The sequence below is a fragment of the Schistocerca serialis genome, chromosome 2 (assembly GCF_023864345.2).
Source record: "Schistocerca serialis cubense isolate TAMUIC-IGC-003099 chromosome 2, iqSchSeri2.2, whole genome shotgun sequence".
Taxonomy (NCBI): domain Eukaryota; kingdom Metazoa; phylum Arthropoda; class Insecta; order Orthoptera; family Acrididae; genus Schistocerca; species Schistocerca serialis.
The window spans coordinates 804,459,485-804,486,652 of record NC_064639.1 but is presented as its reverse complement, the minus strand read 5'-3'; the positions used below and the strand labels follow the sequence as shown (position 1 = coordinate 804,486,652).

Below are 27,168 nucleotides of genomic sequence, written 5' to 3'. Positions count from 1 at the left end.
AACCACATACCGAAACTGAGGCACTGCCGGCTGTTCATAAGCAGTGCTCGATGAAGTTATTTCGCTTTTTATTCGTTGCCTTTAATATTCTTCTCAACAGTGGTGAGTGCTGCCTGCAGAAAGCGTTTATCTTGCGAATTCGCGTGAAAGTTTGTGTTCCCTGTGAGGCCCACTACTTGGGATTAACTTGACTGCTCCAGCCAGGTGGCTCGTTGGTCTAGGGGTATGATTCCTGCTTTGGGTGCAGGAGGTCCCGGGTTCAAATCCCGGACGAGCCCTGCCATTTTGACCGTGCTGAAGCGTAGGTGGAACTCAGCCCCGGTTGCAGCTCCTCAATGAAGAGTAGACGCCTGTTATAGCACGTGGATATAACAAGAATGCGGCACCAGTAAAGTACGTAGGTGGAATTCGGTAGAAAGGCAGACGGTAATTTTGCATGCAACGGAAAACAAGGTTGTCTTTGCGGGATATGTGCACCGTGAGTGGAGATTCAGCTTAATTGTGCGACAGTCTACCCTCATCTTACTAGCGACGGCAACAACCAAGGGGTGGCATGTAAGATTGAGCGTGGCTAAGAGTTTTTCATTATTAGTTAGCATCACACTTTGACAGAGCTGTGACAAGGCGAGTAGGGTGAGCTCAGGAAAGCCAGTAGCAAGCGCACTTGAAGTAGCCCTGAAGAACCGGATTATAAATTTTGCCAGCCATAATGAAGCTAGGGGCGTTCTCAGTTACCAAATACCGGTGCAATAAGAGAGCAACAGTATTTGACAGTAAAATGACGCCCTATCCGTCTAGCATACGACATTGCTTGTCTCTGCATTCGCGGACGTGAGGTCATCTCGGAAATGAAATCCGAAATATAGATTAAAATTGTTGTGTTCCCGCCCGGGATCGAACCGGGGACCTTCTGCGTGTAAAGCAGACGTGATAACCGCTACACCACGGAAACGACGGTTCTTTTCATGTACCACCCGGAGACTCGTAATAGCAACAGTTTGTCTTCTGTGTTAGCAAGGGCATCGGCTACGAGCTCCCTCCGATTCGTGAAGTTCCTGTAGTAAAAGACGTCGATGGAAACAATCCAACCGCGACAGACAGGGAGAACGCTGGCTGAGCTGCAGCCCTACATGGTGAGACCATCAAAGGTGGCGTCATTCACATGCAGTGCGTTTTCGGAACGAATAGGCTCGTTGGTCTAGGGGTATGATTCCTGCTTCGGGTGCAGGAGGTCCCGGGTTCAAATCCCGGACGAGTCCTTGCGTTTTGTACAACGGTGTGGTAACAAATCGCATGGCGGCGGCTGTTTCGCGCATTTCCAGGCCTCCAAGTCAGCGCTAAAATCCGACAACCAGTTCTGAAACCGTTTCATGTTTCATTTGAGCCATGTGCACCCTGCTGATGGAACGTTTGAAGTTGATTTAAATGGTCACAGTAGAGATCGTAGCAAGTGTCTTGCTGAGTGGGACGAAAACGGGTTTCCGCCCGCAATCGAGCCGGGGACCTTCTGCGTGTTAGGCACGGCGCCTGGGCTCGGCGGCAGCTGCTGCTGCTCTTTCCTTCCTTACGAGATACCGTCGATTCGCGCAGTCGTTATTGCAAAAGATGTCACCAAAGGCAATCGCTTCGTTAGCGGCACTTTGCCTGGGCGCGGCGGCAGGCTCGTTGGTCTAGGGGTATGATTCCTGCTTCGGGTGCAGGAGGTCCCGGGTTCAAATCCCGGACGAGCCCTTGCGTTTTGAACAACGGTGTGGTAACAAATCGCATGGCGGCGGCTGTTTCGCGCATTTCCAGGCCTCCAAGTCAGCGCTAAAATCCGACAACCAGTTCTGAAACCGTTTCATGTTTCATTTGAGCCATGTTCACCCTGCTGATGGAACGTTTGAAGTTGATTTAAATGGTCACAGTAGAGATCGTAGCAAGTGTCTTGCTGAGTGGGACGAAAACGGGTTTCCGCCCGCAATCGAGCCGGGGACCTGCGTGTTAGGCACGGCGCCTGGGCTCGGCGGTAGCTGCTGCTGCTCTTTCCTTCCTTACGAGATACCGTCGATTCGCGCAGTCGTTATTGCAAAAGATGTCACCAAAGGCAATCGCTTCGTTAGCGGCACTTTGCCTGGGCGCGGCGGCAGGCTCGTTGGTCTAGGGGTATGATTCCTGCTTCGGGTGCAGGAGGTCCCGGGTTCAAATCCCGGACGAGCCCTTGCGTTTTGAACAACGGTGTGGTAACAAATCGCATGGCGGCGGCTGTTTCGCGCATTTCCAGGCCTCCAAGTCAGCGCTAAAATCCGACAACCAGTTCTGAAACCGTTTCATGTTTCATTTGAGCCATGTTCACCCTGCTGATGGAACGTTTGAAGTTGATTTAAATGGTCACAGTAGAGATCGTAGCAAGTGTCTTGCTGAGTGGGACGAAAACGGGTTTCCGCCCGCAATCGAGCCGGGGACCTGCGTGTTAGGCACGGCGCCTGGGCTCGGCGGTAGCTGCTGCTGCTCTTTCCTTCCTTACGAGATACCGTCGATTCGCGCAGTCGTTATTGCAAAAGATGTCACCAAAGGCAATCGCTTCGTTAGCGGCACTTTGCCTGGGCTCGGCGGCAGCTCTACATGGAGGCACCAGCAGCCCAGCCAGGCCGCCGCCGGCACCGGTGCGCCACAGCGCAAGGAGCCGGCGGCCGCCCTGCAATGCCCCTGTCGTTGCATATTCCACCCGCCCCATATCCTCTCCATGTCTGACTCACTACCCCAAATGACACTGCAGTCGACGTGCTTATTACTATCGCTTTTGGAAGAACCAAGGCGCAGTATTCTAGTGTCGAACCGGTACTGCAAATTGGGATTAAGCAAAAATTTATTGTGTGGTCGAGCGACAGCCTCGGCTCGCTCTTCCTACATGATCGCTTCTTGTGCGGAATAATTCCTAGCTCGCCGATGGCTTCAGAGTTGGTCTTCTCGAAGTTTTGCTTTCGCACTGCATTCCGCAATCTTTTCGTTATGAGTTGTGTGCTTCGGTTTCCCGACTTTCTTGTGTTTAGTGTGTTTGGCTTCTCTTAACCCTTAGCCACCGCTTGCCGAAATTTCCACACTATCATCTGTCGATCTGCAGAGCTCGATGAAGGCATCGCGGCCGTTCCTGAGCTCGTGGAACGGTCGAATCTGTAGTTGTTTCCAGATCTCTCCCACACAACGGCCTCCCAGAAGCTTGGATTACAGAAGTACGCCACTACTCCCAGCCGGAGATTCACGATTGAAAGCAGAATGACATGAGCTACACGCAGCTCCGATTTTTTTTTTTTTGTGTCTGACCTACTTTGAAAGACTTTGTAGTCGATTTACTTACTACTATCGCTGTTGGAAACCAGGTGATAACCGCACAGTATTTTAGAGACGATCAGGTAATGAAAATTTAGAATAAGTAAAACAGTATCAAAAGAAGTTGTGTGGTGGAGCAGCACATGCAATTCACGCTTCCTAGATAATCGTTACTGCATAGAATAATTCTTTTGTCTGCGGCGTCTTCAGTATCCGTCTTCTGGAAATTTTGCTTGCAGTATATTTTGCAATCTTTTCGTTATGAGTTGGTGCTTGGTTTCCCGATGTTCTTTTGTTTAGTGCATTCGCCTCCTCTTAACCCTGAGAAACCACATACCGAAACTGAGGCACTGCCGGCTGTTCATAAGCAGTGCTCGATGAAGTTATTTCGCTTTTTATTCGTTGCCTTTAATATTCTTCTCAACAGTGGTGAGTGCTGCCTGCAGAAAGCGTTTATCTTGCGAATTCGCGTGAAAGTTTGTGTTCCCTGTGAGGCCCACTACTTGGGATTAACTTGACTGCTCCAGCCAGGTGGCTCGTTGGTCTAGGGGTATGATTCCTGCTTTGGGTGCAGGAGGTCCCGGTTTCAAATCCCGGACGAGCCCTGCCATTTTGACCGTGCTGAAGCGTAGGTGGAACTCAGCCCCGGTTGCAGCTCCTCAATGAAGAGTAGACGCCTGTTATAGCACGTGGATATAACAAGAATGCGGCACCAGTAAAGTACGTAGGTGGAATTCGGTAGAAAGGCAGACGGTAATTTTGCATGCAACGGAAAACAAGGTTGTCTTTGCGGGATATGTGCACCGTGAGTGGAGATTCAGCTTAATTGTGCGACAGTCTACCCTCATCTTACTAGCGACGGCAACAACCAAGGGGTGGCATGTAAGATTGAGCGTGGCTAAGAGTTTTTCATTATTAGTTAGCATCACACTTTGACAGAGCTGTGACAAGGCGAGTAGGGTGAGCTCAGGAAAGCCAGTAGCAAGCGCACTTGAAGTAGCCCTGAAGAACCGGATTATAAATTTTGCCAGCCATAATGAAGCTAGGGGCGTTCTCAGTTACCAAATACCGGTGCAATAAGAGAGCAACAGTATTTGACAGTAAAATGACGCCCTATCCGTCTAGCATACGACATTGCTTGTCTCTGCATTCGCGGACGTGAGGTCATCTCGGAAATGAAATCCGAAATATAGATTAAAATTGTTGTGTTCCCGCCCGGGATCGAACCGGGGACCTTCTGCGTGTAAAGCAGACGTGATAACCGCTACACCACGGAAACGACGGTTCTTTTCATGTACCACCCGGAGACTCGTAATAGCAACAGTTTGTCTTCTGTGTTAGCAAGGGCATCGGCTACGAGCTCCCTCCGATTCGTGAAGTTCCTGTAGTAAAAGACGTCGATGGAAACAATCCAACCGCGACAGACAGGGAGAACGCTGGCTGAGCTGCAGCCCTACATGGTGAGACCATCAAAGGTGGCGTCATTCACATGCAGTGCGTTTTCGGAACGAATAGGCTCGTTGGTCTAGGGGTATGATTCCTGCTTCGGGTGCAGGAGGTCCCGGGTTCAAATCCCGGACGAGTCCTTGCGTTTTGTACAACGGTGTGGTAACAAATCGCATGGCGGCGGCTGTTTCGCGCATTTCCAGGCCTCCAAGTCAGCGCTAAAATCCGACAACCAGTTCTGAAACCGTTTCATGTTTCATTTGAGCCATGTGCACCCTGCTGATGGAACGTTTGAAGTTGATTTAAATGGTCACAGTAGAGATCGTAGCAAGTGTCTTGCTGAGTGGGACGAAAACGGGTTTCCGCCCGCAATCGAGCCGGGGACCTTCTGCGTGTTAGGCACGGCGCCTGGGCTCGGCGGCAGCTGCTGCTGCTCTTTCCTTCCTTACGAGATACCGTCGATTCGCGCAGTCGTTATTGCAAAAGATGTCACCAAAGGCAATCGCTTCGTTAGCGGCACTTTGCCTGGGCTCGGCGGCAGGCTCGTTGGTCTAGGGGTATGATTCCTGCTTCGGGTGCAGGAGGTCCCGGGTTCAAATCCCGGACGAGTCCTTGCGTTTTGTACAACAGTGTGGTAACAAATCGCATGGCTTCGGCTGTTTCGCGCATTTCCAGGCCTCCAAGTCAGCGCTAAAATCCGACAACCAGTTCTGAAACCGTTTCATGTTTCATTTGAGCCATGTGCACCCTGCTGATGGAACGTTTGAAGTTGATTTAAATGGTCACAGTAGAGATCGTAGCAAGTGTCTTGCTGAGTGGGACGAAAACGGGTTTCCGCCCGCAATCGAGCCGGGGACCTTCTGCGTGTTAGGCACGGCGCCTGGGCTCGGCGGCAGCTGCTGCTGCTCTTTCCTTCCTTACGAGATACCGTCGATTCGCGCAGTCGTTATTGCAAAAGATGTCACCAAAGGCAATCGCTTCGTTAGCGGCACTTTGCCTGGGCGCGGCGGCAGGCTCGTTGGTCTAGGGGTATGATTCCTGCTTCGGGTGCAGGAGGTCCCGGGTTCAAATCCCGGACGAGCCCTTGCGTTTTGAACAACGGTGTGGTAACAAATCGCATGGCGGCGGCTGTTTCGCGCATTTCCAGGCCTCCAAGTCAGCGCTAAAATCCGACAACCAGTTCTGAAACCGTTTCATGTTTCATTTGAGCCATGTTCACCCTGCTGATGGAACGTTTGAAGTTGATTTAAATGGTCACAGTAGAGATCGTAGCAAGTGTCTTGCTGAGTGGGACGAAAACGGGTTTCCGCCCGCAATCGAGCCGGGGACCTGCGTGTTAGGCACGGCGCCTGGGCTCGGCGGTAGCTGCTGCTGCTCTTTCCTTCCTTACGAGATACCGTCGATTCGCGCAGTCGTTATTGCAAAAGATGTCACCAAAGGCAATCGCTTCGTTAGCGGCACTTTGCCTGGGCTCGGCGGCAGGCTCGTTGGTCTAGGGGTATGATTCCTGCTTCGGGTGCAGGAGGTCCCGGGTTCAAATCCCGGACGAGTCCTTGCGTTTTGTACAACGGTGTGGTAACAAATCGCATGGCGGCGGCTGTTTCGCGCATTTCCAGGCCTCCAAGTCAGCGCTAAAATCCGACAACCAGTTCTGAAACCGTTTCATGTTTCATTTGAGCCATGTGCACCCTGCTGATGGAACGTTTGAAGTTGATTTAAATGGTCACAGTAGAGATCGTAGCAAGTGTCTTGCTGAGTGGGACGAAAACGGGTTTCCGCCCGCAATCGAGCCGGGGACCTTCTGCGTGTTAGGTACGGCGCCTGGGCTCGGCGGCAGCTGCTGCTGCTCTTTCCTTCCTTACGAGATACCGTCGATTCGCGCAGTCGTTATTGCAAAAGATGTCACCAAAGGCAATCGCTTCGTTAGCGGCACTTTGCCTGGGCTCGGCGGCAGGCTCGTTGGTCTAGGGGTATGATTCCTGCTTCGGGTGCAGGAGGTCCCGGGTTCAAATCCCGGACGAGTCCTTGCGTTTTGTACAACGGTGTGGTAACAAATCGCATGGCTTCGGCTGTTTCGCGCATTTCCAGGCCTCCAAGTCAGCGCTAAAATCCGACAACCAGTTCTGAAATCGTTTCATGTTTCATTTGAGCCATGTGCACCCTGCTGATGGAACGTTTGAAGTTGATTTAAATGGTCACAGTAGAGATCGTAGCAAGTGTCTTGCTGAGTGGGACGAAAACGGGTTTCCGCCCGCAATCGAGCCGGGGACCTTCTGCGTGTTAGGCACGGCGCCTGGGCTCGGCGGCAGCTGCTGCTGCTCTTTCCTTCCTTACGAGATACCGTCGATTCGCGCAGTCGTTATTGCAAAAGATGTCACCAAAGGCAATCGCTTCGTTAGCGGCACTTTGCCTGGGCGCGGCGGCAGGCTCGTTGGTCTAGGGGTATGATTCCTGCTTCGGGTGCAGGAGGTCCCGGGTTCAAATCCCGGACGAGCCCTTGCGTTTTGAACAACGGTGTGGTAACAAATCGCATGGCGGCGGCTGTTTCGCGCATTTCCAGGCCTCCAAGTCAGCGCTAAAATCCGACAACCAGTTCTGAAACCGTTTCATGTTTCATTTGAGCCATGTTCACCCTGCTGATGGAACGTTTGAAGTTGATTTAAATGGTCACAGTAGAGATCGTAGCAAGTGTCTTGCTGAGTGGGACGAAAACGGGTTTCCGCCCGCAATCGAGCCGGGGACCTGCGTGTTAGGCACGGCGCCTGGGCTCGGCGGTAGCTGCTGCTGCTCTTTCCTTCCTTACGAGATACCGTCGATTCGCGCAGTCGTTATTGCAAAAGATGTCACCAAAGGCAATCGCTTCGTTAGCGGCACTTTGCCTGGGCTCGGCGGCAGCTCTACATGGAGGCACCAGCAGCCCAGCCAGGCCGCCGCCGGCACCGGTGCGCCACAGCGCAAGGAGCCGGCGGCCGCCCTGCAATGCCCCTGTCGTTGCATATTCCACCCGCCCCATATCCTCTCCATGTCTGACTCACTACCCCAAATGACACTGCAGTCGACGTGCTTATTACTATCGCTTTTGGAAGAACCAAGGCGCAGTATTCTAGTGTCGAACCGGTACTGCAAATTGGGATTAAGCAAAAATTTATTGTGTGGTCGAGCGACAGCCTCGGCTCGCTCTTCCTACATGATCGCTTCTTGTGCGGAATAATTCCTAGCTCGCCGATGGCTTCAGAGTTGGTCTTCTCGAAGTTTTGCTTTCGCACTGCATTCCGCAATCTTTTCGTTATGAGTTGTGTGCTTCGGTTTCCCGACTTTCTTGTGTTTAGTGTGTTTGGCTTCTCTTAACCCTTAGCCACCGCTTGCCGAAATTTCCACACTATCATCTGTCGATCTGCAGAGCTCGATGAAGGCATCGCGGCCGTTCCTGAGCTCGTGGAACGGTCGAATCTGTAGTTGTTTCCAGATCTCTCCCACACAACGGCCTCCCAGAAGCTTGGATTACAGAAGTACGCCACTACTCCCAGCCGGAGATTCACGATTGAAAGCAGAATGACATGAGCTACACGCAGCTCCGATTTTTTTTTTTTTTGTGTCTGACCTACTTTGAAAGACTTTGTAGTCGATTTACTTACTACTATCGCTGTTGGAAACCAGGTGATAACCGCACAGTATTTTAGAGACGATCAGGTAATGAAAATTTAGAATAAGTAAAACAGTATCAAAAGAAGTTGTGTGGTGGAGCAGCACATGCAATTCACGCTTCCTAGATAATCGTTACTGCATAGAATAATTCTTTTGTCTGCGGCGTCTTCAGTATCCGTCTTCTGGAAATTTTGCTTGCAGTATATTTTGCAATCTTTTCGTTATGAGTTGGTGCTTGGTTTCCCGATGTTCTTTTGTTTAGTGCATTCGCCTCCTCTTAACCCTGAGAAACCACATACCGAAACTGAGGCACTGCCGGCTGTTCATAAGCAGTGCTCGATGAAGTTATTTCGCTTTTTATTCGTTGCCTTTAATATTCTTCTCAACAGTGGTGAGTGCTGCCTGCAGAAAGCGTTTATCTTGCGAATTCGCGTGAAAGTTTGTGTTCCCTGTGAGGCCCACTACTTGGGATTAACTTGACTGCTCCAGCCAGGTGGCTCGTTGGTCTAGGGGTATGATTCCTGCTTTGGGTGCAGGAGGTCCCGGGTTCAAATCCCGGACGAGCCCTGCCATTTTGACCGTGCTGAAGCGTAGGTGGAACTCAGCCCCGGTTGCAGCTCCTCAATGAAGAGTAGACGCCTGTTATAGCACGTGGATATAACAAGAATGCGGCACCAGTAAAGTACGTAGGTGGAATTCGGTAGAAAGGCAGACGGTAATTTTGCATGCAACGGAAAAGAAGGTTGTCTTTGCGGGATATGTGCACCGTGAGTGGAGATTCAGCTTAATTGTGCGACAGTCTACCCTCATCTTACTAGCGACGGCAACAACCAAGGGGTGGCATGTAAGATTGAGCGTGGCTAAGAGTTTTTCATTATTAGTTAGCATCACACTTTGACAGAGCTGTGACAAGGCGAGTAGGGTGAGCTCAGGAAAGCCAGTAGCAAGCGCACTTGAAGTAGCCCTGAAGAACCGGATTATAAATTTTGCCAGCCATAATGAAGCTAGGGGCGTTCTCAGTTACCAAATACCGGTGCAATAAGAGAGCAACAGTATTTGACAGTAAAATGACGCCCTATCCGTCTAGCATACGACATTGCTTGTCTCTGCATTCGCGGACGTGAGGTCATCTCGGAAATGAAATCCGAAATATAGATTAAAATTGTTGTGTTCCCGCCCGGGATCGAACCGGGGACCTTCTGCGTGTAAAGCAGACGTGATAACCGCTACACCACGGAAACGACGGTTCTTTTCATGTACCACCCGGAGACTCGTAATAGCAACAGTTTGTCTTCTGTGTTAGCAAGGGCATCGGCTACGAGCTCCCTCCGATTCGTGAAGTTCCTGTAGTAAAAGACGTCGATGGAAACAATCCAACCGCGACAGACAGGGAGAACGCTGGCTGAGCTGCAGCCCTACATGGTGAGACCATCAAAGGTGGCGTCATTCACATGCAGTGCGTTTTCGGAACGAATAGGCTCGTTGGTCTAGGGGTATGATTCCTGCTTCGGGTGCAGGAGGTCCCGGGTTCAAATCCCGGACGAGTCCTTGCGTTTTGTACAACGGTGTGGTAACAAATCGCATGGCGGCGGCTGTTTCGCGCATTTCCAGGCCTCCAAGTCAGCGCTAAAATCCGACAACCAGTTCTGAAACCGTTTCATGTTTCATTTGAGCCATGTGCACCCTGCTGATGGAACGTTTGAAGTTGATTTAAATGGTCACAGTAGAGATCGTAGCAAGTGTCTTGCTGAGTGGGACGAAAACGGGTTTCCGCCCGCAATCGAGCCGGGGACCTTCTGCGTGTTAGGCACGGCGCCTGGGCTCGGCGGCAGCTGCTGCTGCTCTTTCCTTCCTTACGAGATACCGTCGATTCGCGCAGTCGTTATTGCAAAAGATGTCACCAAAGGCAATCGCTTCGTTAGCGGCACTTTGCCTGGGCTCGGCGGCAGGCTCGTTGGTCTAGGGGTATGATTCCTGCTTCGGGTGCAGGAGGTCCCGGGTTCAAATCCCGGACGAGTCCTTGCGTTTTGTACAACGGTGTGGTAACAAATCGCATGGCGGCGGCTGTTTCGCGCATTTCCAGGCCTCCAAGTCAGCGCTAAAATCCGACAACCAGTTCTGAAACCGTTTCATGTTTCATTTGAGCCATGTGCACCCTGCTGATGGAACGTTTGAAGTTGATTTAAATGGTCACAGTAGAGATCGTAGCAAGTGTCTTGCTGAGTGGGACGAAAACGGGTTTCCGCCCGCAATCGAGCCGGGGACCTTCTGCGTGTTAGGCACGGCGCCTGGGCTCGGCGGCAGCTGCTGCTGCTCTTTCCTTCCTTACGAGATACCGTCGATTCGCGCAGTCGTTATTGCAAAAGATGTCACCAAAGGCAATCGCTTCGTTAGCGGCACTTTGCCTGGGCTCGGCGGCAGCTCTACATGGAGGCACCAGCAGCCCAGCCAGGCCGCCGCCGGCACCGGTGCGCCACAGCGCAAGGAGCCGGCGGCCGCCCTGCAATGCCCCTGTCGTTGCATATTCCACCCGCCCCATATCCTCTCCATGTCTGACTCACTACCCCAAATGACACTGCAGTCGACGTGCTTATTACTATCGCTTTTGGAAGAACCAAGGCGCAGTATTCTAGTGTCGAACCGGTACTGCAAATTGGGATTAAGCAAAAATTTATTGTGTGGTCGAGCGACAGCCTCGGCTCGCTCTTCCTACATGATCGCTTCTTGTGCGGAATAATTCCTAGCTCGCCGATGGCTTCAGAGTTGGTCTTCTCGAAGTTTTGCTTTCGCACTGCATTCCGCAATCTTTTCGTTATGAGTTGTGTGCTTCGGTTTCCCGACTTTCTTGTGTTTAGTGTGTTTGGCTTCTCTTAACCCTTAGCCACCGCTTGCCGAAATTTCCACACTATCATCTGTCGATCTGCAGAGCTCGATGAAGGCATCGCGGCCGTTCCTGAGCTCGTGGAACGGTCGAATCTGTAGTTGTTTCCAGATCTCTCCCACACAACGGCCTCCCAGAAGCTTGGATTACAGAAGTACGCCACTACTCCCAGCCGGAGATTCACGATTGAAAGCAGAATGACATGAGCTACACGCAGCTCCGATTTTTTTTTTTTTTTTGTGTCTGACCTACTTTGAAAGACTTTGTAGTCGATTTACTTACTACTATCGCTGTTGGAAACCAGGTGATAACCGCACAGTATTTTAGAGACGATCAGGTAATGAAAATTTAGAATAAGTAAAACAGTATCAAAAGAAGTTGTGTGGTGGAGCAGCACATGCAATTCACGCTTCCTAGATAATCGTTACTGCATAGAATAATTCTTTTGTCTGCGGCGTCTTCAGTATCCGTCTTCTGGAAATTTTGCTTGCAGTATATTTTGCAATCTTTTCGTTATGAGTTGGTGCTTGGTTTCCCGATGTTCTTTTGTTTAGTGCATTCGCCTCCTCTTAACCCTGAGAAACCACATACCGAAACTGAGGCACTGCCGGCTGTTCATAAGCAGTGCTCGATGAAGTTATTTCGCTTTTTATTCGTTGCCTTTAATATTCTTCTCAACAGTGGTGAGTGCTGCCTGCAGAAAGCGTTTATCTTGCGAATTCGCGTGAAAGTTTGTGTTCCCTGTGAGGCCCACTACTTGGGATTAACTTGACTGCTCCAGCCAGGTGGCTCGTTGGTCTAGGGGCAGTTCCGCTTTAGACGCCGTGCAGTGTGGACGTGCCTAGTCTTCCGCTCAGCCGTAGCGTTACGTATAGTGGACTATCGTTTTTGTTTACGTGTTGTGCTGCAACTTCTGAGAGTGTTTCTCCGTCGTTGTTTCGTACCTTGTGTTACTTTCTGTCCTTATTTCAGTGTTTTTTGTGTAGCGGTTTCGACCGCATATTTTGACAATGTCGTCCCAGGTTATTCCTCGTCAGGCTACAGTTAGTTTTGCTTTTGACAAGTCAACCCGCCATGTGCAACCTAGTTCTCTTGAGATACATGATTGGTTGGTAGATACCTTTGGTGTTCATTCGGATCAGGTGCACACTGCTTATTTTGATACCGAACTATATGTTTTCTTTGTTAAGTTTATGGACCCACTTCAGGTTGATAAAATTCTTTCTAAATATTGTCATCAAGTTCTCTTTCGGCATCGGGATGATTCTGTAAGTACCGTGCTGCTTTCCAATGCTTCCATCACGTATACCAATGTTCGTGTTTACAACCTTCCACCGGAGGTGGATAATGTCTATCTTAAGGAGGGTCTACAGAAGTATGGTGATGTAAAGAGCATTCGCCTTGAACGCTGGTCAAGCCAACATCGCCTGCAATGTTACAGTGGTATTCGTTCAGTCGAAATGCACGTTAAGCAGAATATTCCATCTCACCTGCAGATCGGTGGATATCGTGTCCATGTAACATATAGTGGTCAGGTTGGCACCTGTTTTTTGTGCAATGAAAGTGGTCACGTGCGTACCGACTGTCCGCGGAGAGTTTTTGTTTTAAAAAATTCTCTCGAACAGCGTCGCAAGTTAACGGTCGCTGACCTCGTTGCAGGTGGTTCTGCTCTTGGTGTAGCACAGTCCAGTGGTAGTAGCGCCCCGCCACAGGTTTTGCGCACCCCTGACACAGAATTTCCTCCTTTGCGTGCTAAATCTGATGTTGTTCCGTCTGTCCCTCAGGTGGGTGTGCCACTTTTGAATAATAAGAGGCGTCGCCCACACGATGGAAATAGTACGGATGAGGATCTCCCTGAGATGCCACAGTCCGAGCGACCGGCATCCTCCGAGCCACTGTGTACTGTAGCTGCTCCCTGCCCTCCTGAGGTAGCGGTTCCGGTGGCGGCTGCTGGCGCCCCTCCGGCCTCCGACGCAGCTTCTCTCGAGTCGGGTCGTCGGTCGGGCCTGTTGGCGCCGTCTTCCGAACCGACTTCGATGTCACAACAAGTGGAGCCACGACAACTTCCTGCTTCGCTGCCCCATACCTCTGCCAGCGGAGCTGCTCCGCTTCCTTCCAACTCTGCGGCCTCGGACCTTCCTGCTCACGTTTCGCCTCCGTGCAGTCCATGTTTGCCGGAAGCTAGTGCAGGTGTTGACCATTCCGTTTTGTCGGATGTTTCCCCCGCGACCCCGGATCCCGCATGTGGACCGGCGCGGGTGGTGTCGGATACAGAACTTGACCCTCCTACGTCACCGGCGGCTGAAGTTTCCTTGCCCGTCAGCCGACGCAAGTTACGCGTTCAGCCGAACGTTAATGCTGTTCGTAAAAAACCGAAACGTAAGGGATCCACGGAACGGGGTAGCAGTCCCCCTCCCTCGGATGCCTCCGTCACCCCTGCTATGGACTGTGACGCTGGTGCGTCGGTGTAGGTGATTTGTTTTCTCGCTTTTCTCTCTATGGTTCAAGCATACACCTTTCTTACCTTAAATCTTAACCGTATTGAGTCCGACGTTCGCATTGCCTCTTTGCGGCAGTTTATTTACGACGCCTGTGCGGACGCAGTGTTTTTGCAGGAAGTGTTGTTTTCTGATCTCTCTCTACCTGGATTTCAAACTGTTTTTAATGTCGCGCCGGAATATTCAACAGGAACTGCTCTTTTCTTTCGAGAGGGCATTCCTATTACTGACATTGAATTCCTTGACTCTGGCCGTGGGATTGGTTGTCGTCTTTTTGATCTCCGCCTCGTTGTTTTGTATGCCCCCTCTGGTTCGGGTCACACTGTGGCTCGATCGCGCTTTTATAAAGAAGAGCTTATTTATCTTTTGCGCCAGAGTCCTCGGAGTCTCCTGCTCGGAGGCGATTTTAATTGTGTTTTACGCCCTGCAGACCAGTCCCCCAATTTTAATTATTGCCGTGATTTACATGACTTAGTTCGTACGATGCATCTGCGTGATGTTTGGGAACACAAATATCCAACCCTGGTGAAATATACGTTTTTTACCGCGTCCTCATGCAGTAGACTCGACAGATTCTATTTATCTGATTTTTTATGTGATAAAATTCTTTCTGTCGATGTTATTCCTACTAGTTTTTCTGACCATTGTGCTTTTACTGCAACTGTAAATCTTAGTCACCAACCTGCAAAACTTTATCGTTCCCAGTGGATGTTAAATGTTTCCCACCTTGCCGACAGTGCTATGGATGATGTTATAAGTGGCGTGTGGGAGCGATGTCTTCGCTCTGTCCCGCGATACCCCTCCTTGCTGGTTTGGTGGACTGCGTTTGCCAAGCCCAAGATTCGTCAGACTTTGATTTTCTACTGTGCTGCTAGGGCGCGTGATTTTAAGAACACGTATGAATATTACTACTCTGTCCTGCGTGAACTATATGACGCGGCGGGTACCTCTCCTCTGCGGATCCATGATGTTCGTCGTATTAAAGCCAAGCTCTTGAGCCTTAAACGACGACAGATGGATGGTCTGCGAGTCAAGTCGAAACCTCACTCTCTTGTTGAAGGTGAGCTGACATCCTTGTACCACCTGCTACGGCATCACACTCGTCGTCGTCGCTCCTTCATCTCTTCTCTTACGGTGGATGATGGGCGACAGCTTATTGCACAGGAGGAAATGGTTCGTGCTCTTCACCAGTATTACACTAGTCTATATTCTGCCGATGATTCTGGTGAGTCTCTTTCGGATGATGTCTTTGGGGATCTAACTGCGACGATCGCGCCTGACGCGAACGGCAAATTTCTCCGGGAGTTCCAGGTAGATGATGTTTTCGATTTTATTGCTCGCTCTCCGTCCAGTAAATCGCCGGGTCCAGACGGCCTGCCTAAAGAATTTTATCTCCGTTTTTGGCCTCTTTTGGGTGGCATTTTTACGCAGATTTTAAATGAGATTGTCAGGGGGATGGATGTGCCTGCCGATTTTAAAGTAGGGAAAATTGTTTTAATTCCGAAGTCTTCTGGTCGTTTATCTGCTGCCAATCTTCGTCCGCTCACATTGCTGAATTTTGACTACAAGACAGCTGCTAGAGCGCTCAATAGCCGGTTGTCCTCTCTGCTTCGGGGTGTGATTGGTGCACATCAATGTTGTTTTCATGATAGATCTATTCTGACACCAGTAGCCGAATATCGGGATGTTGTCTCGGTTGCGGCGGTTACAAACGTACATTGTGCCTTTGCCTTCCTTGATTTTCATAAGGCTTTTGATCACGTCAGTCATGTGTTTTTAGATCGTGTTTTAGGTACAATAGGTTTTAACGCTTCATCACGTGGTGTTCTTGGCAATTTGTATAGGGGAATAACAGCTCGGGTGTCAGTCAATGGGCAGCTGACGCCGCCCATTGCTATCCGCCGCGGAGTGCCTCAGGGTAGTCCGCTCTCTATGTCTTTATTCGTATTGTCCCTGGAACCGCTGCTTCGGACTATTGCTCTCAAGCTTCAGGGTATGTCCCTCTCTGGTGGGAAGCTCTCGGTTAAGGCATATGCGGATGATGTCGTTGTTCTCCTCCGTCAACGTGATGATATCCCGTTGTTGAAAGGGGCAGTTGATGCATACTGTCGTGTCTCTGGAGCGCGTCTCAATCAGGGTAAATGTAAGTTCCTTGATATTCGAGGATTTCGCGATGCTGACGTCCCTTGGGCCACTGTTGTCGATCGCCATACGTCCTTGGGGATTATCATTGATCGGTGTCCTCTAAAAATGGCGGCTCTCAATTGGAAATCGGTCACCGAGAAGATACAGGGGGCTCTGATGGTCCATGAGCAGCGCTCTGCTACCATTTTGCAAAAAGTCAGAATTTTAGACACCTACGTTCTATGTAAAGCTTATTATGTTGCTCAGCTGTTCCCACTTCCCATGATGGTGGCGAAAAGGTTGCGCCAATTGTCTAGCAGGTTTATATGGAAGGGCCATCTATTCAAGTTACGTTACGAGGTAATGACGAAACCGCGTATCTCCGGAGGCTTGGGCCTCTCTGACATTACTCGCAAGGCGTCTGCTTTGTACGTCCGCCGAACGACTCTAATTGTTACGCAAGAAGTGACTTCAATTACATCCAGGCTTTTTACTGTTGTGCGTCCGGCGAGCCTTGCTCCACCTGTCGATGTCGGACGCCTAAATTTTAAGTTGAAACACATTCGGGAATTTTACATTGCGGTGAGTTATCTCGGTGACGCCTTCTTGCGGCGACCGGTGCCAACGACCAAGGGCTTCATTGCCCGCTGGGAGGGGCTGGCCGGTCCCAATCCAATAGAACTGGCGTCTCCATCTGTGTCCTGGAGGAACGTCTGGAAGAATGTTAGTCTGCCGATCCACTCTATGGCCGTGGCGTCCACGTGGTATAGGGTAATAAATAATTTGGTTCCCACCAATGTACGACTGCACCTCATTGGTCTTTCTGACACGGACACCTGTACTCGGTGTGGTCTCGTGGATACCCTTGAACATCGATTCACCTGCTGTGGGCACCTTGCTAATTGGCGTTGGCTCAGGAAACAACTTGCTTTTGTCACTAGGTCTGCTGAAGCCGCTTATACTATTGACATCATCGTCCGGCCCGATTCTTCCTTTTTTCCGCGAACGAAGCTCCATACCGTCATGTGGCTGATTGGCCATTTCGTACATTTTGTCATCAGTTGTCATGAAGAGGATGGACACCTAGCGTTTCGGCAGTACATGCTTACTGCTTACTGGCAGCGCTTGCGATTGCCAGGCCTCCGTGATGATTTTGCAAATATGCTTAGCCTGACATTTGAAAGAGAGGGTGTTGGCTAAGGTCACCTGTGTGAGCCATTTTCTTTTATACTGTTTCTGGATTTGCCGCCTTTATGTATGTTTCTTCTCTACACCAGGACTGAAGTTTCCGTGGTTTTTTTTTTTTTTTTTTTTTTTTTTTTTTTTTTTTTTTTTTTTTTTTTCCCACAAAGCAGTCTACATTATATAGTCATGTTTTAGGATTTTAATTTCAGTAGTGTACTTCTTTCGAAGTGGATGTGTTGTGGATGTTCCTTAATATTTTTTTTTCAATAGATATATTTGTTAGAGGAATAATAATTACGCTTTCATTTGCTCATAATGAGCTGAGACTGAATTGCAGGCATTAAAAAAAAAAAAAAAAAAAAAAAAAAAAAAAAGGGGTATGATTCCTGCTTCGGGTGCAGGAGGTCCCGGGTTCAAATCCCGGACGAGCCCTTGCGTTTTGTACAACGGTGTGGTAACAAATCGCATGGCGGCGGCTGTTTCGCGCATTTCCAGGCCTCCAAGTCAGCGCTATAAAAAAAAAAAAAAAAAAAAAAAAAAGGGGTATGATTCCTGCTTTGGGTGCAGGAGGTCCCGGGTTCAAATCCCGGACGAGCCCTGCCATTTTGACCGTGCTGAAGCGTAGGTGGAACTCAGCCCCGGTTGCAGCTCCTCAATGAAGAGTAGACGCCTGTTATAGCACGTGGATATAACAAGAATGCGGCACCAGTAAAGTACGTAGGTGGAATTCGGTAGAAAGGCAGACGGTAATTTTGCATGCAACGGAAAAGAAGGTTGTCTTTGCGGGATATGTGCACCGTGAGTGGAGATTCAGCTTAATTGTGCGACAGTCTACCCTCATCTTACTAGCGACGGCAACAACCAAGGGGTGGCATGTAAGATTGAGCGTGGCTAAGAGTTTTTCATTATTAGTTAGCATCACACTTTGACAGAGCTGTGACAAGGCGAGTAGGGTGAGCTCAGGAAAGCCAGTAGCAAGCGCACTTGAAGTAGCCCTGAAGAACCGGATTATAAATTTTGCCAGCCATAATGAAGCTAGGGGCGTTCTCAGTTACCAAATACCGGTGCAATAAGAGAGCAACAGTATTTGACAGTAAAATGACGCCCTATCCGTCTAGCATACGACATTGCTTGTCTCTGCATTCGCGGACGTGAGGTCATCTCGGAAATGAAATCCGAAATATAGATTAAAATTGTTGTGTTCCCGCCCGGGATCGAACCGGGGACCTTCTGCGTGTAAAGCAGACGTGATAACCGCTACACCACGGAAACGACGGTTCTTTTCATGTACCACCCGGAGACTCGTAATAGCAACAGTTTGTCTTCTGTGTTAGCAAGGGCATCGGCTACGAGCTCCCTCCGATTCGTGAAGTTCCTGTAGTAAAAGACGTCGATGGAAACAATCCAACCGCGACAGACAGGGAGAACGCTGGCTGAGCTGCAGCCCTACATGGTGAGACCATCAAAGGTGGCGTCATTCACATGCAGTGCGTTTTCGGAACGAATAGGCTCGTTGGTCTAGGGGTATGATTCCTGCTTCGGGTGCAGGAGGTCCCGGGTTCAAATCCCGGACGAGTCCTTGCGTTTTGTACAACGGTGTGGTAACAAATCGCATGGCGGCGGCTGTTTCGCGCATTTCCAGGCCTCCAAGTCAGCGCTAAAATCCGACAACCAGTTCTGAAACCGTTTCATGTTTCATTTGAGCCATGTGCACCCTGCTGATGGAACGTTTGAAGTTGATTTAAATGGTCACAGTAGAGATCGTAGCAAGTGTCTTGCTGAGTGGGACGAAAACGGGTTTCCGCCCGCAATCGAGCCGGGGACCTTCTGCGTGTTAGGCACGGCGCCTGGGCTCGGCGGCAGCTGCTGCTGCTCTTTCCTTCCTTACGAGATACCGTCGATTCGCGCAGTCGTTATTGCAAAAGATGTCACCAAAGGCAATCGCTTCGTTAGCGGCACTTTGCCTGGGCTCGGCGGCAGGCTCGTTGGTCTAGGGGTATGATTCCTGCTTCGGGTGCAGGAGGTCCCGGGTTCAAATCCCGGACGAGTCCTTGCGTTTTGTACAACGGTGTGGTAACAAATCGCATGGCTTCGGCTGTTTCGCGCATTTCCAGGCCTCCAAGTCAGCGCTAAAATCCGACAACCAGTTCTGAAACCGTTTCATGTTTCATTTGAGCCATGTGCACCCTGCTGATGGAACGTTTGAAGTTGATTTAAATGGTCACAGTAGAGATCGTAGCAAGTGTCTTGCTGAGTGGGACGAAAACGGGTTTCCGCCCGCAATCGAGCCGGGGACCTGCGTGTTAGGCACGGCGCCTGGGCTCGGCGGCAGCTGCTGCTGCTCTTTCCTTCCTTACGAGATACCGTCGATTCGCGCAGTCGTTATTGCAAAAGATGTCACCAAAGGCAATCGCTTCGTTAGCGGCACTTTGCCTGGGCGCGGCGGCAGGCTCGTTGGTCTAGGGGTATGATTCCTGCTTCGGGTGCAGGAGGTCCCGGGTTCAAATCCCGGACGAGCCCTTGCGTTTTGAACAACGGTGTGGTAACAAATCGCATGGCGGCGGCTGTTTCGCGCATTTCCAGGCCTCCAAGTCAGCGCTAAAATCCGACAACCAGTTCTGAAACCGTTTCATGTTTCATTTGAGCCATGTTCACCCTGCTGATGGAACGTTTGAAGTTGATTTAAATGGTCACAGTAGAGATCGTAGCAAGTGTCTTGCTGAGTGGGACGAAAACGGGTTTCCGCCCGCAATCGAGCCGGGGACCTGCGTGTTAGGCACGGCGCCTGGGCTCGGCGGTAGCTGCTGCTGCTCTTTCCTTCCTTACGAGATACCGTCGATTCGCGCAGTCGTTATTGCAAAAGATGTCACCAAAGGCAATCGCTTCGTTAGCGGCACTTTGCCTGGGCTCGGCGGCAGCTCTACATGGAGGCACCAGCAGCCCAGCCAGGCCGCCGCCGGCACCGGTGCGCCACAGCGCAAGGAGCCGGCGGCCGCCCTGCAATGCCCCTGTCGTTGCATATTCCACCCGCCCCATATCCTCTCCATGTCTGACTCACTACCCCAAATGACACTGCAGTCGACGTGCTTATTACTATCGCTTTTGGAAGAACCAAGGCGCAGTATTCTAGTGTCGAACCGGTACTGCAAATTGGGATTAAGCAAAAATTTATTGTGTGGTCGAGCGACAGCCTCGGCTCGCTCTTCCTACATGATCGCTTCTTGTGCGGAATAATTCCTAGCTCGCCGATGGCTTCAGAGTTGGTCTTCTCGAAGTTTTGCTTTCGCACTGCATTCCGCAATCTTTTCGTTATGAGTTGTGTGCTTCGGTTTCCCGACTTTCTTGTGTTTAGTGTGTTTGGCTTCTCTTAACCCTTAGCCACCGCTTGCCGAAATTTCCACACTATCATCTGTCGATCTGCAGAGCTCGATGAAGGCATCGCGGCCGTTCCCGAGCTCGTGGAACGGTCGAATCTGTAGTTGTTTCCAGATCTCTCCCACACAACGGCCTCCCAGAAGCTTGGATTACAGAAGTACGCCACTACTCCCAGCCGGAGATTCACGATTGAAAGCAGAATGACATGAGCTACACGCAGCTCCGATTTTTTTTTTTTTTTTGTGTCTGACCTACTTTGAAAGACTTTGTAGTCGATTTACTTACTACTATCGCTGTTGGAAACCAGGTGATAACCGCACAGTATTTTAGAGACGATCAGGTAATGAAAATTTAGAATAAGTAAAACAGTATCAAAAGAAGTTGTGTGGTGGAGCAGCACATGCAATTCACGCTTCCTAGATAATCGTTACTGCATAGAATAATTCTTTTGTCTGCGGCGTCTTCAGTATCCGTCTTCTGGAAATTTTGCTTGCAGTATATTTTGCAATCTTTTCGTTATGAGTTGGTGCTTGGTTTCCCGATGTTCTTTTGTTTAGTGCATTCGCCTCCTCTTAACCCTGAGAAACCACATACCGAAACTGAGGCACTGCCGGCTGTTCATAAGCAGTGCTCGATGAAGTTATTTCGCTTTTTATTCGTTGCCTTTAATATTCTTCTCAACAGTGGTGAGTGCTGCCTGCAGAAAGCGTTTATCTTGCGAATTCGCGTGAAAGTTTGTGTTCCCTGTGAGGCCCACTACTTGGGATTAACTTGACTGCTCCAGGCAGGTGGCTCGTTGGTCTAGGGGTATGATTCCTGCTTTGGGTGCAGGAGGTCCCGGGTTCAAATCCCGGACGAGCCCTGCCATTTTGACCGTGCTGAAGCGTAGGTGGAACTCAGCCCCGGTTGCAGCTCCTCAATGAAGAGTAGACGCCTGTTATAGCACGTGGATATAACAAGAATGCGGCACCAGTAAAGTACGTAGGTGGAATTCGGTAGAAAGGCAGACGGTAATTTTGCATGCAACGGAAAAGAAGGTTGTCTTTGCGGGATATGTGCACCGTGAGTGGAGATTCAGCTTAATTGTGCGACAGTCTACCCTCATCTTACTAGCGACGGCAACAACCAAGGGGTGGCATGTAAGATTGAGCGTGGCTAAGAGTTTTTCATTATTAGTTAGCATCACACTTTGACAGAGCTGTGACAAGGCGAGTAGGGTGAGCTCAGGAAAGCCAGTAGCAAGCGCACTTGAAGTAGCCCTGAAGAACCGGATTATAAATTTTGCCAGCCATAATGGAGCTAGGGGCGTTCTCAGTTACCAAATACCGGTGCAATAAGAGAGCAACAGTATTTGACAGTAAAATGACGCCCTATCCGTCTAGCATACGACATTGCTTGTCTCTGCATTCGCGGACGTGAGGTCATCTCGGAAATGAAATCCGAAATATAGATTAAAATTGTTGTGTTCCCGCCCGGGATCGAACCGGGGACCTTCTGCGTGTAAAGCAGACGTGATAACCGCTACACCACGGAAACGACGGTTCTTTTCATGTACCACCCGGAGACTCGTAATAGCAACAGTTTGTCTTCTGTGTTAGCAAGGGCATCGGCTACGAGCTCCCTCCGATTCGTGAAGTTCCTGTAGTAAAAGACGTCGATGGAAACAATCCAACCGCGACAGACAGGGAGAACGCTGGCTGAGCTGCAGCCCTACATGGTGAGACCATCAAAGGTGGCGTCATTCACATGCAGTGCGTTTTCGGAACGAATAGGCTCGTTGGTCTAGGGGTATGATTCCTGCTTCGGGTGCAGGAGGTCCCGGGTTCAAATCCCGGACGAGTCCTTGCGTTTTGTACAACGGTGTGGTAACAAATCGCATGGCGGCGGCTGTTTCGCGCATTTCCAGGCCTCCAAGTCAGCGCTAAAATCCGACAACCAGTTCTGAAACCGTTTCATGTTTCATTTGAGCCATGTGCACCCTGCTGATGGAACGTTTGAAGTTGATTTAAATGGTCACAGTAGAGATCGTAGCAAGTGTCTTGCTGAGTGGGACGAAAACGGGTTTCCGCCCGCAATCGAGCCGGGGACCTTCTGCGTGTTAGGCACGGCGCCTGGGCTCGGCGGCAGCTGCTGCTGCTCTTTCCTTCCTTACGAGATACCGTCGATTCGCGCAGTCGTTATTGCAAAAGATGTCACCAAAGGCAATCGCTTCGTTAGCGGCACTTTGCCTGGGCTCGGCGGCAGGCTCGTTGGTCTAGGGGTATGATTCCTGCTTCGGGTGCAGGAGGTCCCGGGTTCAAATCCCGGACGAGTCCTTGCGTTTTGTACAACGGTGTGGTAACAAATCGCATGGCTTCGGCTGTTTCGCGCATTTCCAGGCCTCCAAGTCAGCGCTAAAATCCGACAACCAGTTCTGAAACCGTTTCATGTTTCATTTGAGCCATGTGCACCCTGCTGATGGAACGTTTGAAGTTGATTTAAATGGTCACAGTAGAGATCGTAGCAAGTGTCTTGCTGAGTGGGACGAAAACGGGTTTCCGCCCGCAATCGAGCCGGGGACCTGCGTGTTAGGCACGGCGCCTGGGCTCGGCGGCAGCTGCTGCTGCTCTTTCCTTCCTTACGAGATACCGTCGATTCGCGCAGTCGTTATTGCAAAAGATGTCACCAAAGGCAATCGCTTCGTTAGCGGCACTTTGCCTGGGCGCGGCGGCAGGCTCGTTGGTCTAGGGGTATGATTCCTGCTTCGGGTGCAGGAGGTCCCGGGTTCAAATCCCGGACGAGCCCTTGCGTTTTGAACAACGGTGTGGTAACAAATCGCATGGCGGCGGCTGTTTCGCGCATTTCCAGGCCTCCAAGTCAGCGCTAAAATCCGACAACCAGTTCTGAAACCGTTTCATGTTTCATTTGAGCCATGTTCACCCTGCTGATGGAACGTTTGAAGTTGATTTAAATGGTCACAGTAGAGATCGTAGCAAGTGTCTTGCTGAGTGGGACGAAAACGGGTTTCCGCCCGCAATCGAGCCGGGGACCTGCGTGTTAGGCACGGCGCCTGGGCTCGGCGGTAGCTGCTGCTGCTCTTTCCTTCCTTACGAGATACCGTCGATTCGCGCAGTCGTTATTGCAAAAGATGTCACCAAAGGCAATCGCTTCGTTAGCGGCACTTTGCCTGGGCTCGGCGGCAGCTCTACATGGAGGCACCAGCAGCCCAGCCAGGCCGCCGCCGGCACCGGTGCGCCACAGCGCAAGGAGCCGGCGGCCGCCCTGCAATGCCCCTGTCGTTGCATATTCCACCCGCCCCATATCCTCTCCATGTCTGACTCACTACCCCAAATGACACTGCAGTCGACGTGCTTATTACTATCGCTTTTGGAAGAACCAAGGCGCAGTATTCTAGTGTCGAACCGGTACTGCAAATTGGGATTAAGCAAAAATTTATTGTGTGGTCGAGCGACAGCCTCGGCTCGCTCTTCCTACATGATCGCTTCTTGTGCGGAATAATTCCTAGCTCGCCGATGGCTTCAGAGTTGGTCTTCTCGAAGTTTTGCTTTCGCACTGCATTCCGCAATCTTTTCGTTATGAGTTGTGTGCTTCGGTTTCCCGACTTTCTTGTGTTTAGTGTGTTTGGCTTCTCTTAACCCTTAGCCACCGCTTGCCGAAATTTCCACACTATCATCTGTCGATCTGCAGAGCTCGATGAAGGCATCGCGGCCGTTCCCGAGCTCGTGGAACGGTCGAATCTGTAGTTGTTTCCAGATCTCTCCCACACAACGGCCTCCCAGAAGCTTGGATTACAGAAGTACGCCACTACTCCCAGCCGGAGATTCACGATTGAAAGCAGAATGACATGAGCTACACGCAGCTCCGATTTTTTTTTTTTTTTGTGTCTGACCTACTTTGAAAGACTTTGTAGTCGATTTACTTACTACTATCGCTGTTGGAAACCAGGTGATAACCGCACAGTATTTTAGAGACGATCAGGTAATGAAAATTTAGAATAAGTAAAACAGTATCAAAAGAAGTTGTGTGGTGGAGCAGCACATGCAATTCACGCTTCCTAGATAATCGTTACTGCATAGAATAATTCTTTTGTCTGCGGCGTCTTCAGTATCCGTCTTCTGGAAATTTTGCTTGCAGTATATTTTGCAATCTTTTCGTTATGAGTTGGTGCTTGGTTTCCCGATGTTCTTTTGTTTAGTGCATTCGCCTCCTCTTAACCCTGAGAAACCACATACCGAAACTGAGGCACTGCCGGCTGTTCATAAGCAGTGCTCGATGAAGTTATTTCGCTTTTTATTCGTTGCCTTTAATATTCTTCTCAACAGTGGTGAGTGCTGCCTGCAGAAAGCGTTTATCTTGCGAATTCGCGTGAAAGTTTGTGTTCCCTGTGAGGCCCACTACTTGGGATTAACTTGACTGCTCCAGCCAGGTGGCTCGTTGGTCTAGGGGTATGATTCCTGCTTTGGGTGCAGGAGGTCCCGGGTTCAAATCCCGGACGAGCCCTGCCATTTTGACCGTGCTGAAGCGTAGGTGGAACTCAGCCCCGGTTGCAGCTCCTCAATGAAGAGTAGACGCCTGTTATAGCACGTGGATATAACAAGAATGCGGCACCAGTAAAGTACGTAGGTGGAATTCGGTAGAAAGGCAGACGGTAATTTTGCATGCAACGGAAAACAAGGTTGTCTTTGCGGGATATGTGCACCGTGAGTGGAGATTCAGCTTAATTGTGCGACAGTCTACCCTCATCTTACTAGCGACGGCAACAACCAAGGGGTGGCATGTAAGATTGAGCGTGGCTAAGAGTTTTTCATTATTAGTTAGCATCACACTTTGACAGAGCTGTGACAAGGCGAGTAGGGTGAGCTCAGGAAAGCCAGTAGCAAGCGCACTTGAAGTAGCCCTGAAGAACCGGATTATAAATTTTGCCAGCCATAATGGAGCTAGGGGCGTTCTCAGTTACCAAATACCGGTGCAATAAGAGAGCAACAGTATTTGACAGTAAAATGACGCCCTATCCGTCTAGCATACGACATTGCTTGTCTCTGCATTCGCGGACGTGAGGTCATCTCGGAAATGAAATCCGAAATATAGATTAAAATTGTTGTGTTCCCGCCCGGGATCGAACCGGGGACCTTCTGCGTGTAAAGCAGACGTGATAACCGCTACACCACGGAAACGACGGTTCTTTTCATGTACCACCCGGAGACTCGTAATAGCAACAGTTTGTCTTCTGTGTTAGCAAGGGCATCGGCTACGAGCTCCCTCCGATTCGTGAAGTTCCTGTAGTAAAAGACGTCGATGGAAACAATCCAACCGCGACAGACAGGGAGAACGCTGGCTGAGCTGCAGCCCTACATGGTGAGACCATCAAAGGTGGCGTCATTCACATGCAGTGCGTTTTCGGAACGAATAGGCTCGTTGGTCTAGGGGTATGATTCCTGCTTCGGGTGCAGGAGGTCCCGGGTTCAAATCCCGGACGAGTCCTTGCGTTTTGTACAACGGTGTGGTAACAAATCGCATGGCGGCGGCTGTTTCGCGCATTTCCAGGCCTCCAAGTCAGCGCTAAAATCCGACAACCAGTTCTGAAACCGTTTCATGTTTCATTTGAGCCATGTGCACCCTGCTGATGGAACGTTTGAAGTTGATTTAAATGGTCACAGTAGAGATCGTAGCAAGTGTCTTGCTGAGTGGGACGAAAACGGGTTTCCGCCCGCAATCGAGCCGGGGACCTTCTGCGTGTTAGGCACGGCGCCTGGGCTCGGCGGCAGCTGCTGCTGCTCTTTCCTTCCTTACGAGATACCGTCGATTCGCGCAGTCGTTATTGCAAAAGATGTCACCAAAGGCAATCGCTTCGTTAGCGGCACTTTGCCTGGGCTCGGCGGCAGCTCTACATGGAGGCACCAGCAGCCCAGCCAGGCCGCCGCCGGCACCGGTGCGCCACAGCGCAAGGAGCCGGCGGCCGCCCTGCAATGCCCCTGTCGTTGCATATTCCACCCGCCCCATATCCTCTCCATGTCTGACTCACTACCCCAAATGACACTGCAGTCGACGTGCTTATTACTATCGCTTTTGGAAGAACCAAGGCGCAGTATTCTAGTGTCGAACCGGTACTGCAAATTGGGATTAAGCAAAAATTTATTGTGTGGTCGAGCGACAGCCTCGGCTCGCTCTTCCTACATGATCGCTTCTTGTGCGGAATAATTCCTAGCTCGCCGATGGCTTCAGAGTTGGTCTTCTCGAAGTTTTGCTTTCGCACTGCATTCCGCAATCTTTTCGTTATGAGTTGTGTGCTTCGGTTTCCCGACTTTCTTGTGTTTAGTGTGTTTGGCTTCTCTTAACCCTTAGCCACCGCTTGCCGAAATTTCCACACTATCATCTGTCGATCTGCAGAGCTCGATGAAGGCATCGCGGCCGTTCCTGAGCTCGTGGAACGGTCGAATATGTAGTTGTTTCCAGATCTCTCCCACACAACGGCCTCCCAGAAGCTTGGATTACAGAAGTACGCCACTACTCCCAGCCGGAGATTCACGATTGAAAGCAGAATGACATGAGCTACACGCAGCTCCGATTTTTTTTTTTTTTGTGTCTGACCTACTTTGAAAGACTTTGTAGTCGATTTACTTACTACTATCGCTGTTGGAAACCAGGTGATAACCGCACAGTATTTTAGAGACGATCAGGTAATGAAAATTTAGAATAAGTAAAACA

The 27,168-nt window shown here is 50.3% G+C and overlaps 29 non-coding genes across 29 annotated transcripts; 23 read left to right on the top strand and 6 right to left on the bottom strand.

The window, feature by feature from the left end:
• Positions 1–206: 206 nt before the first annotated feature.
• On the top strand, positions 207–278 carry Trnap-ugg (transfer RNA proline (anticodon UGG)). The gene has a single exon. It is a non-coding gene; the product is annotated as a tRNA-Pro (tRNA).
• A 601-nt stretch (positions 279–879) lies between these two features.
• Positions 880–952, bottom strand: Trnav-uac (transfer RNA valine (anticodon UAC)). The gene has a single exon. It is a non-coding gene; the product is annotated as a tRNA-Val (tRNA).
• Positions 953–1,187: 235 nt separating this feature from the next.
• On the top strand, positions 1,188–1,259 carry Trnap-cgg (transfer RNA proline (anticodon CGG)). Its single transcript has one exon. It is a non-coding gene; the product is annotated as a tRNA-Pro (tRNA).
• A 400-nt stretch (positions 1,260–1,659) lies between these two features.
• Trnap-cgg (transfer RNA proline (anticodon CGG)) lies at positions 1,660–1,731 on the top strand. The gene has a single exon. It is a non-coding gene; the product is annotated as a tRNA-Pro (tRNA).
• Positions 1,732–2,128: 397 nt separating this feature from the next.
• Positions 2,129–2,200, top strand: Trnap-cgg (transfer RNA proline (anticodon CGG)). Its single transcript has one exon. It is a non-coding gene; the product is annotated as a tRNA-Pro (tRNA).
• Positions 2,201–3,842: 1,642 nt separating this feature from the next.
• On the top strand, positions 3,843–3,914 carry Trnap-ugg (transfer RNA proline (anticodon UGG)). Its single transcript has one exon. It is a non-coding gene; the product is annotated as a tRNA-Pro (tRNA).
• Positions 3,915–4,515: 601 nt separating this feature from the next.
• On the bottom strand, positions 4,516–4,588 carry Trnav-uac (transfer RNA valine (anticodon UAC)). Its single transcript has one exon. It is a non-coding gene; the product is annotated as a tRNA-Val (tRNA).
• A 235-nt stretch (positions 4,589–4,823) lies between these two features.
• Positions 4,824–4,895, top strand: Trnap-cgg (transfer RNA proline (anticodon CGG)). Its single transcript has one exon. It is a non-coding gene; the product is annotated as a tRNA-Pro (tRNA).
• Positions 4,896–5,295: 400 nt separating this feature from the next.
• Trnap-cgg (transfer RNA proline (anticodon CGG)) lies at positions 5,296–5,367 on the top strand. The gene has a single exon. It is a non-coding gene; the product is annotated as a tRNA-Pro (tRNA).
• A 400-nt stretch (positions 5,368–5,767) lies between these two features.
• On the top strand, positions 5,768–5,839 carry Trnap-cgg (transfer RNA proline (anticodon CGG)). The gene has a single exon. It is a non-coding gene; the product is annotated as a tRNA-Pro (tRNA).
• Positions 5,840–6,236: 397 nt separating this feature from the next.
• Trnap-cgg (transfer RNA proline (anticodon CGG)) lies at positions 6,237–6,308 on the top strand. The gene has a single exon. It is a non-coding gene; the product is annotated as a tRNA-Pro (tRNA).
• Positions 6,309–6,708: 400 nt separating this feature from the next.
• On the top strand, positions 6,709–6,780 carry Trnap-cgg (transfer RNA proline (anticodon CGG)). The gene has a single exon. It is a non-coding gene; the product is annotated as a tRNA-Pro (tRNA).
• Positions 6,781–7,180: 400 nt separating this feature from the next.
• Trnap-cgg (transfer RNA proline (anticodon CGG)) lies at positions 7,181–7,252 on the top strand. The gene has a single exon. It is a non-coding gene; the product is annotated as a tRNA-Pro (tRNA).
• Positions 7,253–8,895: 1,643 nt separating this feature from the next.
• Trnap-ugg (transfer RNA proline (anticodon UGG)) lies at positions 8,896–8,967 on the top strand. Its single transcript has one exon. It is a non-coding gene; the product is annotated as a tRNA-Pro (tRNA).
• A 601-nt stretch (positions 8,968–9,568) lies between these two features.
• On the bottom strand, positions 9,569–9,641 carry Trnav-uac (transfer RNA valine (anticodon UAC)). Its single transcript has one exon. It is a non-coding gene; the product is annotated as a tRNA-Val (tRNA).
• A 235-nt stretch (positions 9,642–9,876) lies between these two features.
• On the top strand, positions 9,877–9,948 carry Trnap-cgg (transfer RNA proline (anticodon CGG)). The gene has a single exon. It is a non-coding gene; the product is annotated as a tRNA-Pro (tRNA).
• Positions 9,949–10,348: 400 nt separating this feature from the next.
• Trnap-cgg (transfer RNA proline (anticodon CGG)) lies at positions 10,349–10,420 on the top strand. Its single transcript has one exon. It is a non-coding gene; the product is annotated as a tRNA-Pro (tRNA).
• Positions 10,421–18,287: 7,867 nt separating this feature from the next.
• On the bottom strand, positions 18,288–18,360 carry Trnav-uac (transfer RNA valine (anticodon UAC)). Its single transcript has one exon. It is a non-coding gene; the product is annotated as a tRNA-Val (tRNA).
• A 235-nt stretch (positions 18,361–18,595) lies between these two features.
• On the top strand, positions 18,596–18,667 carry Trnap-cgg (transfer RNA proline (anticodon CGG)). Its single transcript has one exon. It is a non-coding gene; the product is annotated as a tRNA-Pro (tRNA).
• A 400-nt stretch (positions 18,668–19,067) lies between these two features.
• Positions 19,068–19,139, top strand: Trnap-cgg (transfer RNA proline (anticodon CGG)). Its single transcript has one exon. It is a non-coding gene; the product is annotated as a tRNA-Pro (tRNA).
• Positions 19,140–19,536: 397 nt separating this feature from the next.
• Trnap-cgg (transfer RNA proline (anticodon CGG)) lies at positions 19,537–19,608 on the top strand. The gene has a single exon. It is a non-coding gene; the product is annotated as a tRNA-Pro (tRNA).
• A 1,645-nt stretch (positions 19,609–21,253) lies between these two features.
• Trnap-ugg (transfer RNA proline (anticodon UGG)) lies at positions 21,254–21,325 on the top strand. Its single transcript has one exon. It is a non-coding gene; the product is annotated as a tRNA-Pro (tRNA).
• A 601-nt stretch (positions 21,326–21,926) lies between these two features.
• On the bottom strand, positions 21,927–21,999 carry Trnav-uac (transfer RNA valine (anticodon UAC)). Its single transcript has one exon. It is a non-coding gene; the product is annotated as a tRNA-Val (tRNA).
• Positions 22,000–22,234: 235 nt separating this feature from the next.
• On the top strand, positions 22,235–22,306 carry Trnap-cgg (transfer RNA proline (anticodon CGG)). Its single transcript has one exon. It is a non-coding gene; the product is annotated as a tRNA-Pro (tRNA).
• A 400-nt stretch (positions 22,307–22,706) lies between these two features.
• On the top strand, positions 22,707–22,778 carry Trnap-cgg (transfer RNA proline (anticodon CGG)). The gene has a single exon. It is a non-coding gene; the product is annotated as a tRNA-Pro (tRNA).
• A 397-nt stretch (positions 22,779–23,175) lies between these two features.
• Positions 23,176–23,247, top strand: Trnap-cgg (transfer RNA proline (anticodon CGG)). The gene has a single exon. It is a non-coding gene; the product is annotated as a tRNA-Pro (tRNA).
• A 1,644-nt stretch (positions 23,248–24,891) lies between these two features.
• Positions 24,892–24,963, top strand: Trnap-ugg (transfer RNA proline (anticodon UGG)). The gene has a single exon. It is a non-coding gene; the product is annotated as a tRNA-Pro (tRNA).
• A 601-nt stretch (positions 24,964–25,564) lies between these two features.
• On the bottom strand, positions 25,565–25,637 carry Trnav-uac (transfer RNA valine (anticodon UAC)). The gene has a single exon. It is a non-coding gene; the product is annotated as a tRNA-Val (tRNA).
• Positions 25,638–25,872: 235 nt separating this feature from the next.
• On the top strand, positions 25,873–25,944 carry Trnap-cgg (transfer RNA proline (anticodon CGG)). Its single transcript has one exon. It is a non-coding gene; the product is annotated as a tRNA-Pro (tRNA).
• The last annotated feature ends 1,224 nt before the right edge of the window (positions 25,945–27,168 follow it).